This window comes from Dreissena polymorpha, chromosome 1 (genome assembly GCF_020536995.1).
Source record: "Dreissena polymorpha isolate Duluth1 chromosome 1, UMN_Dpol_1.0, whole genome shotgun sequence".
Classification (NCBI taxonomy): domain Eukaryota; kingdom Metazoa; phylum Mollusca; class Bivalvia; order Myida; family Dreissenidae; genus Dreissena; species Dreissena polymorpha.
In genome coordinates, this window is record NC_068355.1 from 202,844,692 (window position 1) to 202,858,424 (window position 13,733).

Consider the following 13,733-nt stretch of genomic DNA (forward strand, 5'->3'; position numbering starts at 1 on the left):
GGTGGTGGCGGTGGTGGTGGTGGTGGAGGTGGAGTTGGTGGTGGTGGTGGAGGAGTAGGAGGAGGAGGAGGAGTAGTAGTAGTAGTAGTAGTAGTAGTAGTAGCAGTAGTAGCAGTAGCAGTAGCAGCAGCAGTAGCAGCATTACAATACCAATACTTAAGAATGATCAAATGGGAAAAGGTAACCTAGCACTGGCAGTAAATATGGGGCTCATTTACAGGTCAGATTTGGAATCTCTGCTGTAAAATGAGATTTTGAATGAATTAAAGGGAGGCAAATCTGTAATAAAAAGAACATGCATAAACCGTAGTTGTTTCCCTTGTTTGAACCATGCTAAATCCTTATAATGCCTATTTCCTATAACTGTGACCTTTACCTGTGACCTTGACCTAGTGACCTCAAAATCAATAGGGGTCATCTGCGAGTCATGATCAATGTACCTATGAAGTTTCATGATCCTAGCCCCAAGGGTTCTTGAGTTATCATCCGGAAACCACCTGGTGGATGGACCGACATACCGACCGAGCGACCGACCGACATGAGCAAATCAATATACCCCCTCTTCTTTGAAGGGGGGCATAAAAATAAATTCAAATGATAGCAAAAAAAACTAATTTTGTTCCACGCACAAAGTCCGCAAAACACACAGGTACTATGACAATGACCAAAATGCTCGGCAAAAAATCACCAAAAAGATTATTATAGACAAGTGAAAAAATTGCATAACTTTTGAACTAGTTAATATATTTTTTAAATTCAAACTAATTTAAAAACTGCACATCAAGACCTACAGTCTGATTATTATCATTTTGCACATCAACATGTTTGACAAAAATCACTGTGGTTGCTTAGTAAAAAGAACTTCATACCATAACATTTTTAAAATGAGTGCATATTTGGTCACCCATCTTTTTTTCTTCTAGATATTGTCCAGACAAACATCCTGGTCAAGTTTCATCATTATTTCATCTGCGAGTCATGATCAATGTACCTATGAAGTTTCATGATCCTAGGCGTAAGCATTCTTGAGTTATCATCCGGAAATCATTTTTCTAAGTTGAGTCACCGTTACCTTGACAGCCATTGTGTGAATACCTTTTTTGGCACTGTGACCTTTGACCTAGTGACCTGATAATCAATAGGGGTCATCTACGAGTCATTATCATTGTACCTATGAAGTTTCATGAACCTAGGCATAAGCGTTCTTGAGAAATCATTCAGAAACCATTTTACTATTTCAGGTCACCTTGACCTTTGACCTTGTGACCTGAAAATCAATAGGGGTAATCTACGAGTCATGATCAATGTACGTATGAAGTTTCATGATCCTAGGCCTAAGCAACTTGAGTTATCATCTGGAAACCATTTTACTTTTTCGGGTCATCCTGACCTTGACCTTTGACCTAGTGACCTGAAAATCAATAGGGGTCATCTACGAGTTATGATCAATGTACCTATGAAGTTTCATGATCCTAGGCCTAAGCGTCTTGAGTTATCATCCGGAAACCATTTTACTATTTCGGGTCATCATGACCTTGACCTTTGACCTAGTGACCTGAAAATCAATAGGGGTTATCTGTGAGTCATGATTAATATATCTATGAAGTTTCATGATCCTAGGCATAAGCATTCTTGAGTTATCATTCGCAAACCATTTTACTGCTTTGGGTCACCGTGACCTTTGACCTAGTGACCTGAAAATCAATAGGGGTCATCTGCCAGTCATGATCAATGTATCTATGAAGTTTCATGATCCTAGGCATAAGTGTTCTTGAGTTATCATCTGGAAACCATTTTACTATTTTGGGTCATCATGACCTTTGACCTAGTGACCTGAAAATCAATAGGAGTCATCTGCGAGTCATGATCAATGTACCTATGAAGTTTTATGATCCTTGGCATAAGCGCTCTTGAGTTATCATCTGTAAACCATCTGGTGGACGGACGGACCGACATGAGCAAACAATATACCCCCTCTTCTTCGAAAGGGGGGGGGGGCATAATGAGAAAACTGCCCCCCTCCCAACAGCCATGTTATTCAACTGACCGGAACCATTTTTGAACTCAACTCTCGTATCAAGGAAACAAATGTTCTGAGCAAATTTCATTAAAATTGGGCCAAAATAGTGACTTCTACTGTGTTCACATGTTTTCACTTTATACATATAGAGAAAAATGCCCCGCCCACTGGCGGCCATGTTTTTTCATCGATCCCGACCTTTTTTAAACTCGTCCAAGATATCAATGAAACCAATGTTTTGACCAACTTTCATGATGATTGGGCAAAATTGTGACTTCTAGAGTGTTTACAAGGTTTCTCTATAGCCAAATAGGGAAAACTGCCACTACATGTATATTCATATAGAGAAAAATGCCCCGCCCACTGGCGGCCATGTTTTTTCACCGATCTTGACCATTTTCAAACACGTCCGAGACATCAACTGAACCAATGTTTTGACCAACTTTCATGATGATTGGGATGATTGGGCAAAAATTGTGACTTCGAGAGTGTTTACAAGGTTTCTCTATAGCCAAATAAGGAAAACTGCCCCGCCCACTTGCGGCCATGTTTTTCAACGGATCGGATTCACTTTTGAACTCAACCAAGATATCATTAAGACAAACATTTTGACAAAGTTACATGAAGATTGGGCATACAATGTGACTTCTACAGAGTTTACAAGGTTTTTCTTTTTTTGACCTTGTGACCTAGTTTTTGACCCGGCACAACCCAGTTTCGAACTCGGTCGAGATTTCATTGGGACAAAGCTTCTGACCAAGTTTCATGAAGATGGGACAAGAAATGTGGCCCCTTAGTGTTTACGAGCAAATGTTAACGGACGGACATACGACCGACAAAGACCGGTCACGAAAGCTCACCTGAGCAATCAGGTGAGCTAAAAAATCCGAAAATCATTTTAAGATTTTTTTTTTTGCCTAATGTTGTAAGTACAACTGCTCTGTACACATTGAGCTTTGTCGCTGTTGTGATACCTCTGCGGTTCCATACAGTTTTGTTTAGGCGACCAACGGCAGAGCTTGCTTTAGCTATGCGGGAATTGACCTTGTCATCAATATGGACGTTTCTGGATAGAGTGCTACCAAGATATGTGAACTTCTCCACAGGATTGAGACGCTGAGAAATGATGGAGATGTTTGGCTCACTGTAAGGGCTATTTGGTGCTGGTTGGAACATGACCTCAGTCTTTTTAGTGCTGATTGTCAAACCAAACCTCTCACAGGCATGTCTCTTTTGAAGTGGACCTTGTTCTTGGCTTTCAAACGCTGCAGGTTGAAGACTCCCCTATCTGTGCGGTACCTGATGTCAATGCCTGCGTCACTTTCAGAGAAGGCATCTGCGAGCATGGCAGTGAACATCATGCTGAAGAGTGTCGGGGCTAAAACATATCCTTGCTTGACACCATTGAAACCTCAACAGGTGAACATTGATTACCATCATCGAGAACATGGGCCTGCATACCGTCATGGAATTGGCGTACCATCGTGATGAATCTTTGTGGACAGCCGAATTTCTCCATGATATTCCATAAACCAGCTCTGTTCACAGTATCAAACGCTTTGTGCAGAGGCTGACATTCTGTACTTGACATTTCTCTTGCAGTTGTTTAACAGCAAATATCGTGTCGGCTGTACCACCACCGGACCGGAATCCGCACTGACTTTCAGGAAGGAGGCCGTTTTCAAGGTGGATTAAGAGTCTGTTCAATAATATGCATGCAAGGATCTTTCCTGCGATGGATAAGAGAGAAATCCCTCGGTCGTTGTCGCACGACTGCATGTTGCCTTTACGCTAGTAGAGGTGAACTATTGACGCATCCTTTAGAACCTGTGGTAGCGTTTCCTTTTCCCACATTGACTGAAAAAAGTTCTGTCATTTTCTGGATTGTCATTTTTGTAGATCTCAGCTGAAATGGCGTCTGCGCCAGGAGCTTTGCCAGTTGAAAGTTGCTTTATAGCCTTTTATGTCTCTGTAGCGGAAGGAGGGTGGTCGAGTGTATTGTAAATCGGGGCCTGAGGTAGGTGATTGATTGCTTCGTCACTGATTGTAGATGGCATGCTTAAAACCGACTCAAAGTGCTCTGCCCACCTACCAAGGATGCCAGGAAATAAATGTATCTAAGACTCAGTGACCTTGGGTAAGTGTTATAGAATGTAGTGTTGCAGCTATAAGAAACAGAACAATCAAATGAGCCTCATATTGCTCAATATAATCACTGAAGGTTAGAACCGTCACTTAAGGTGTCTGCAATTATACATGTAAGGGACATAAAAACATGACCTTATGACCTACAGTTTGACACACCTCTAGGCTTAAATCTGGTATGGTAAAGCTTGCATCTTTAATGTAATAGCAGTAATATGTTACTTAATGTTAGTGTAACTGTTCACATTTTTCCAAAATAATTTTCCATGTGGTAAATTTACAACATTTAAAAACGATTGTGTCTGGAGTAATTCTACTTTTTTAATTCAAAATTAATGTATATACCTTTTTTAGAATCATGCAGTCAAAAAAGTTATCAATTATCCCTCTTGTATGTTTATTTGCTGGGGAACAAATTTCGACTGATGTATGGTAACCAAAACAAAGTGACTTGAATAATTTATTTCACATTTTAATCAAGTTACTAACGTATGCGTTAGTGGCAATCATAAAAACCTAGTATAATTCAACAATGTGGCAAATATATATATATATATATATTTAAAAACACAGTGATAAAAAATAAATGCATATACAGGTAATTCAAATATGTGAATATTTACACAAGCAAATTTACATAAAAAGGGTTCAATATGTTATCAATCTTAAAAATATTTGAAAAAGTAATATGAATGTGGCATTTTTCAATGAGTTTAAATAAATGGACTGGAATCCAGTTTGACATCAACATTTGAATTTATTATAAACACTGTGTACTTATTACTGTTTGATTGAGTATAACAAATAGTTTAAAACTAATATAACCATCAATCCATATTTGATATAAAAACATGCATAACAAAAAAAAGAGATCATTAAAGTTATGTTACAACACAGATCTGTCGTGTTCATCGAAAACAACATGATACAAATATTCCAGTAATCAGCAGTTGTTGCGTATACAATAATGAAACATGGTATTAAAAACAGTTTGGTCATTGAAGTTCTGTAGTAAAATCCCCAAGTTTTGACCCTGAATATGTATATATGTCCCCGATACATGTTCTATTGTCTTCCTGATAAATGTACTAGTACATTTATAACCATCATCATACATTTAAACCATGTTTACAGTAATTAAATTCTTATTTTACACAATTATTAATACGTTATACAGAAATATTTAACAATTATTCCCAAATTTAATTTTGATTTTTTTTCAGAGGTGTCTTGATCTCCAAGTCCCTAAATTGTCCCTATTTGTTCGTAAATTTTTTAAATTCCCTTAATTTCCCCAACAAATTCTTCCACCACATATTTCTTTGTATAACTGGTAAGTAAATGATCAAACAGATGATATACATTTTAAGTATATTTTCTGATGCAGCATTTAATATCTTTGACACTGAAGGACAACAATTACTGAGCCACCACAAAACTATTGTTCTAATAAAAATTGAGTAAAAACAATACAAAACCTCCGTACATACACAAATAGAAATGACACATTTTATAATGCTACAAGACGGTAAAACATTAAAATAACAAACAATGATTGCTGATTTTATTTATACACAAAGTCATCCCAATTTCGCATTGCGTTAATATTAGCATAAAAACAAATATAAATATTTTGACTTAAACTATTTCTAAAACATATATGCCTACACATAAGAAAAATAACATGTATTTCTTTGAGATGAAATCAACAGTGAAGACCTCTCATTCAGCAGTATAATTTCACGAATTAAGACCCGCACCCTGATTGGGCATGCAAGATAAATAGTTCTTGATTAAAAACTAGAAATGTGTCACAGACACTAATGCCCCGACAACACATGTTTGGACACTGACAAATCCACTATGAATTATACAGTGTAAAATTTACAAAGGGCCATAATTCAGCAAAAACCAATTTTTTCTTACGATCAAGGAATTAGGAAGATTTAACAAGCAATTAAAGAGTTTTTGAAATTTGTTGAAAAAAACCAACAACAGACAAAGGGCTATAATCCTGTCAAAGTCTGCGTGAGTGTTATCAAACCAGCAGTTAAAAGGAGTAAATAAAAGCTTTGGGATGAACATACATACGTATGTACGGACAGACAGACAAGAGCAAAGTTAATACCTCTTTCAATTACAGATACACTAAGCATTGTACACAAATTTTTCTTGATTTACATAGAATATTATTAGAATTCTTATTGCTCCAAAAACGTAAAGATATACAAAATATTTATAATTATAACAACAAATATTCATTACAATAATATCACATTAATGCTGCTTCAAAAACATTTTACACATTTTAAAGTTGATAAATACATCATGTCTTTGATTAATATACTTTCAATTTTATATAATCATAATAAATTATGTTGACTGGTAAAAATACCTTTTTGAAACCACATATGTACATGTTTGTGCATATCGCATTATATTACCCAATTTTGTATTGAAAACATCAATTCCAAAACCAACTCAGTACTTATCAAGTATTCAATTATATTTGAATATAATTCATTTATCTTTTTTTCTATGAAAATTTGACACAGGGATGGAAATTTACATTTTTGCTTGGTTGCCTGAGTGGTATCCTAACTTTCTAGATTTGGTAGAGGGTATATAAGACTTTCTTAAAAGCTATTTGTTGAAGTGGACAACCAGCTTTTTAGAATCACCCACCGACTGCAAAAATGTAAGCCTGAGAGTGTGGACATTGATTTTAATCCCTGGGGGGAGATGTACAAAATATTGAAAGAGACCTAAATCTTGTTTATAAAATCCATTACATTGTTTTTTCTCAAAGATTAGCGTTAAGTCTATTGGAACAAATAGTTAAGTCTGAAAAAAGTAGTGTTTTTTCTCAACACAATCAATCATCTCAACTATTTTACAACACATTTTTTATATCTATTGTTATTTAATGTATGTGCATATATTGTAAGTACCCATTTATAAAATAATGTCTACTTAAGACTACAATGGACATGGAATACAAACAGGTTTTAAACAAAGTTACTTTTAAAATATCAACAAACAGTGCATCTAATTAGTCTTCGAACAGGATCTTTGTGGTTTGATATCTAGCACAGAACAGGATCTTTGTGGTTTGATATCTAGCACAGGGGTGATCTCACAGGATCTTTGTGGTTTGATATCTAGCACAGGGTGATCTCAAGATGGCTAGAATTTTTCGTCCAAGTGCTGACAGAGGTGCGGGTCTCGCGTTGTATCAGTGAGTGTGCCTGCTGTGTGGATGTCCCTCCTTGGTGACATGAACAAACACAAGAGCCTGTTCGTATTGGTCCCGTTTTTGTCGAACAGTGGAAAATGGCGGTATCCTGATTGAATGTAAAAAAACAAGTTCATAAAATGTAATAAAAGTTATTAAAAAACAACATATGTGTTTGTCTGAAACACTATGTCCCCTTTTGCGCCGCTTTGACCTTTGACCTTGAAGGATGACCTTGACCTTTCACCACTCAAAATGTGCAGATCCATGAGATACACATGCATGCCAAATATCAAGTTGCTATCTTCATATTGCAAAAGTATTCATTAAATGAGCTATTTTGACCAATATATTTGACCTTGAAGGATGACCTTGACCGTTCACCACTCAAAATGTGCAGATCCATGAGATACACGTGCATGCCAAATATCAAGTTGCTATCTTGAATATTGCAAAAAATTATTGCAAATGTTAAAGTTGGGGCAAACAAACAAACCAACAGACAGGGCAAAAAACAATATGTCCCCCACTATAGTGGTGGGGGACATAAAAACAACATAAAAGTCATGTTTGTGAACAATGGTTGTGAGAATATATAACAAGAGCACCGCATAACGGGTGCCATGCTGGGCTACGGGTGCAGTTTTGAATAAATGAAAGCTTGTCAGATTTTTTTTTTAAAGGTCACAGTGACCTTGACCTTTGACCTAGTGACCAAAAATGGGTGTGTCATGTAGAACTCATCAAGGTGCATCAACATATGAAGTTTCAAAGTTGTAGGTGGAAGCACTTTGATTTTAGAGCCAATGTTCAAATCCTTAACAAAATGTTAAGGTTTTAGCACAACGCGGACGGCGGATGACACGACGAGCTGGCTATGACAATAAACTCGGGTTTTCTCCGAAAACGCAGAGCTTAAAAATGCAATAATTTCTTTTGGCCTTAACAAGAATGCCTTACACTTAACGATAAACAAGGGCTGTTTGTAAAACATGCATGCCCCCCTATATGGGCTATAAGTTGTAGTAGCAGCCATTGTGTGAATACGTTTTTTGTCACTGTGAAAGGTGGTGGTGGTGGTGTTGGTAACAGAGAAATAGTAGTAGAAGTAGTAGTAGTAGTATAGTAGTAGTAGTAGTAGTAGTAGTAGTAGTAGTAGTAGTAGTAGTAGTAGTAGTAGAAGTAGTAGTGTAGTAGTAGAAGTAGTAGTAGTAGTAGTAGTAGTAGTAGTAGTAGTAGTAGTAGTAGTAGTAGTAGTAGTAGTAGAGTAGTAGTAGTAGTAGGTGGTGGTAGCAGATGAAATAGTAGTTGTAGTAGTAGAAGTGGTAGTAGTAGTAGTAGTAGTAGTAGTAGTAGTAGTAGTAGTAGTAGTAGTAGTAGTAGTAGTAGTAGTAGTAGTAGTAGTGTAGTAGTATAGTAGTAGTAGTAGTAGTAGTAGTAGTAGTAGTAGTAGTAGTAGTAGTAGTAGTAGCAGTAGTAGTAGTAGTAGTAGTAGTAGTAGTAGTAGTAGTAGTAGTAGAAGAAGTAGTAGCAGCAGCAGCAGCAGCAGTAGTAGTAGTAGTAGTAGTAGTAGTATGCATTACAAAAATGCTGTTAGCCTTACAGTTGGTAAAATTTAAATATATTACAAGGGAGGCAAATCTGTAACAATAAATTTTAACTTATTGCATTTGTTTCCCCTGTAGTGTATTACCCCCCTGTCCTGCTTATATTTATATTAATCAACAAAATTAAACATTAACACAAATTTTAATATACAAATATACAAAAATCTCATATTCTGATAACATTTTTACTGATCCACTGTATTTTACTAAAAGGATGATGTTTCATTGGACTGATAATTATAGATTTAGGATTACAGACCAGTTGCTTCAGTAATATTGTTCAGAGTGTGCCCTGTTGGCCGCGTATGCATAAGTTGAATTATCATTCAAAAACCATTTTACTATTTCGAGTCACCGTGACCTTGACCTTTGACCTAGTGACCTCAAAATCAATAGGGGTCATCTGCGAGTCATGATCAATGTACCTATGAAGTTTCATGATCCTAGGCCCAAGCGTTCTTGAGTTATCATCCGGAAACCACCTAGTGGACGGACGTACCGACACACCTGGTGGACGTACCGACCTACCGACATGAGCAAAGCAATATACCCCCTCTTCTTCGAAGGGGGCATAAATATTCACCCTAATGTTAACATTGAGCAGCTAATGATGTTTAACTAATAAAATTGTTAATTAGTTATCTAATTATTTAATTTATTTTTTTGGAGGGGGACAAATGCTAATTTTTTAAATTTGATACAAGTGACTTTCTGAAAGATGATGGATCCATATTTAAGACCATGTGAATATGTCCATGATCACAAACACATAACTGTTATAACCCATAAATTAAGATGATTAAAAATAAATTAGCAGTGTTCTGTGAAAAGAATGTTTAATGCATGCGCTGTAAGTGTTGTGCAATGCGTACAGACTAATTAGAGACAACACTGTCCGCTTCTATGGTATTTTTCGTTAATAGATCTCTTCTTAGCAAAAATCCAGTTAAGGCTGAAAGTGTCATCCCTGATAGCCTGCATGGACTGCACAGGCTTATCTGGACGACACTTTACGCACATGCATTAAATCACAAGTTCACAGAGCACGGTTGAAAAAATACAATGTGATCAAGGACACTGATGCTCACCTTCAACAATGCTGTTCACTGGTACCACAAAGTATCCAATGAAATCATCGACGTAGCGATCACTGTCCCATACTGTTAGTCGGGCCAGGGCTAGCTCGGGAACATCCACTTCAAACATCAGGGTCTCATTCCAAATCGGCTTGAAGCCTGAAAACCGCAATATATTAGCCTTGTTCTGAGAAAACTGGGCTTAATGCATGTGAGTAAAGTGTCGTCCCAGATTAGCCTGTGCAGTCTGCACAGGCAAAAGGAGGGACTTCCTTGATACTAAAAATACCATAAAAGCACTGGCTTATCAAGGAGGACACTTTACACTTTTATGGTATTTTTAGTTTCAAGGAAGACCCTCCTTACCAAAAATCAAATTTAGGCGGAAAGTGTCGTCCCTGAATTGCCTGTGCAGACTGCACAGGCTAATCTGGGACGACACTTTATGCACATGCATTATGCCCAGTTTTCTCAGAACAAGGCTCATATGTAAATGGAGAGGAATTCAAATAAAAGAGAGCCATGATGGCCCTTAAGCGCTCACCTGAGTTATTTGGCACTAATTGTTAAAGACATGACCTAATAGAAGGAACGAATTTCTTAGGGGAAATAATAGCTTAAACCTATTTTTTAAAACTTGATTGCATAAAAAAGCCTATAAGGCTTATTTGAAACGCTCTCCAGTCCGTTTTTTGGGATGCACTGGAGACAGTTTCAACTTGTGGCATTATATATTTACAGATAAATGTTCTGAATAGTTTTTTCAAGATTGGATGCAAAATGTGGTCTAGAGTGGTAACAAGCTGAACAAGCACACACACTTCAAACACACTACAGAGACTCAGAACCATAGCTCACCTTTAGCTTTGTGTTCAGTTGTACATAAACAGTACATGTATACCTTATGATGGTTTTTCTGTTTGACATATTATAGATGCATGTAGAATATAGACTATTACAAAGTGTTTTAACAGGATAATAAACTAACATTTACACGCAAAAGCCGTTTTTATAATGATTATTTGTATTTTTCACTGTTTTAATAATGTCTGGTTGTATTTAAAATTTAAAAATATGTCTGTACTAGAAATACAATTTAATGGTCCTAATACAGAAAGTTAAGTCACTTTTGCAATTTAAAAAATTATTTGTTGCATTATTTGTTCATAAATCTACTTAACATGTATATAATCTGAAAAAGGGAAGTAAATCACAACTGGAATTTTTTTCTCATATTTTACGGACAGGGAATTGACTAATATTAAACTTTACTTTGCGTTCATACTGTATGTATTGAATCAATTTGTATTTACCATTATTCTTCACAACAGATGTCTTCTTGTCCTGTGTATCTCGTTGAAGGCCATGAATTTCTATCTTGATGAATGGGTCTATTACCTCCCCTTTTTTGAATCTTTCGGTTCGGCAACTGAAATCCACTCAGCACTTTGATAGTCAGACGCTTTCGGGTGGATGATGGCCTGTTTCCAACAAGTGCTTCAAAATTATCTAAAATATATATGTATGAACAAAATAAGTAGAATAACAATTTAATTTATACATATTTTGTTTAAATGCTACCAATTAAATTATGCTCATTATAAATTGCCACTTATAATAGCTGTCCAAAGTGCAATAATAGTTATAGAAAGTAAAATTATGAAATTCAGGGGGAAGAGAAGGGGGGGGGGTTTAAATGAAATGCCCTCACCCAAAGGAGAAAGGAAGAGCACTGTAAACAGTGCATACTTATTGGTTCTTTTTTATAACGTGGTTAATTCATAATGACTCAATTTGATAAAATAATCAATACGTTTTGTTTCTGCTTTATTTCATTGCATGTTTATGATGCATCAAACAGTTCATGCAGATATCTTGAAAAAACATGTAATGTCCCTGCTAACACATAATATGACATAACATAAAACAAGAGCACCGCATAACGGTGCCAAGGCTCGGCTGCGGGTGCAGTTTTGAATAAATGAAAGCTTTTCAGATTTTATTTTTTTAGAGGTCACAGTGACCTTGACCTTTGACCCCAAAATGGGTGTGGCGTGTAAACTCATCAAGGTGCATCTACATATGAAGTTTCAAAGTTGTAGGTGGAAGCAATTTGATTTTAGAGCCAATGTAAAGGTTTTAGCACAACGCCAGCGGACGGCTGACAGCGGACGACGAGCTGGCTATGACAATACCTCGGGTTTTCTCCGAAAACAGCCGAGCTAAAAATGAATGCTCATAGCCATTGTATTTAAAGCCTGAATGTTTAAATGATCTCATTTGTTTCTACCGATAAACTAAATGCACATGTTGAAGAATGTTACTTATCTATTCTACTACTTCTGCAACATATCTGTATAAATATAATTTTTTTTTCCTTTCACAGTATATTCAATATACTATTTGTGTCAAAATCATCTCACTTGTTCCTTCCATGATAATTGGATGTTCCAAACTTACAACAAAAACGTTAACTTTTACGATGCAGCATTAAAGTACTATTGTTTCAACGTCTGATCATTTCCTTTGGTAACCAGGTCTCCATATCCCTGCACCTCCACTCACACCGTGGAGATGAAAACAATATTGAATGTTCTTACATTTCTAACTAATGTTATTAAACACTTGTATGATTCAACACTTACCTCCCATGAGACACTGTGGTTTTAAAACATATCCGCTGTTTCCATTGTCAAGGAATTTCCCATGTAGCAATTGCATTTCCTCTCCGCCTGTCTGGAAGTTCAAGGCAACTGGAATTTAAAAAGGACCCAGTCGATGAATATAGTCTGCTCATCTTCCTATTTGTGCAAAGATTTGAAACAAGTCAATATATTATGCAAGCTGTGTTTTTGGGAAAAACTGAGCTTATTGCTTTGCATAAAATGTCAACCCATAATTGCCTGGACACAGTCTGCACAGGCAAATCAGGGAGGGCACTTTATGCTTTATTGTAATTTTCTATGAAATGAAGTCTCTTCTCAGCAAAGTCCACTTTAGGCAGACTACCCAGGTTTATCTGGGACAACAATTTACTCACATGTATTAGGTTTTTCCCGAAACAGAAGTACAGAGGTTCAAACTGACAGAGATACATACATAAGCACCCTACTACTTGAAGGTAAAGGATAAAAGATTAAAGAGACGCATTGGCATAGTGAATCTTTACATCTCCCCAAAAGATGAAAACAACTTTATCTACCCAGGGAACTGACTTGAGAGGGTTTTTAATCCTTTGGTGTTCAATGTAATTGAGCTGAAATAAACAAAGATTAAAGTAAATTGGTTTAATCTTAATTTTGAAGGTAAGGGCCTTAAACCTTGCAGGGTTTCTATAACTTACCAACTTGACATCCCCGCTCCACATGGCTAACCGGGTTGTAGTTACTGGAGTCAGTCCGTGTTCCAGCAGGGTACGTTCGTATCAGCGCAGACTGCGTGTATTTGCAGACACTCTCTATCTCAGAGTCGATGAGTTTCTGAATCTTCTTTCCACCAATGAGACAACATTGAAATTCCCATTTCCTGAAAAAATGCCAATCAGACATGCTGTTAGAATTTCATTCATATACACACCAAATGTGAAAGTGGATAAAATGCTATAGAAAAACAAAACAATTATTACAGTATCAGACTTCATTGTTTCAAGT

At 36.6% G+C, this 13,733-nt stretch overlaps 2 long non-coding RNA genes across 2 annotated transcripts; both read right to left on the reverse strand.

The window, feature by feature from the left end:
* Positions 1 to 7,473: 7,473 nt before the first annotated feature.
* Positions 7,474 to 11,493, reverse strand: LOC127864672 (uncharacterized). Its single transcript, XR_008042201.1, has 3 exons — positions 11,397 to 11,493; positions 10,096 to 10,242; positions 7,474 to 7,509 (listed from the first exon to the last, which is right to left on the reverse strand). It is a non-coding gene; the product is annotated as an uncharacterized LOC127864672 (long non-coding RNA).
* An 11-nt stretch (positions 11,494 to 11,504) lies between these two features.
* LOC127864674 (uncharacterized) lies at positions 11,505 to 13,441 on the reverse strand. The gene is made up of 3 exons (XR_008042202.1): positions 13,427 to 13,441; positions 12,729 to 12,836; positions 11,505 to 11,592 (listed from the first exon to the last, which is right to left on the reverse strand). It is a non-coding gene; the product is annotated as an uncharacterized LOC127864674 (long non-coding RNA).
* Positions 13,442 to 13,733: the final 292 nt, after the last annotated feature.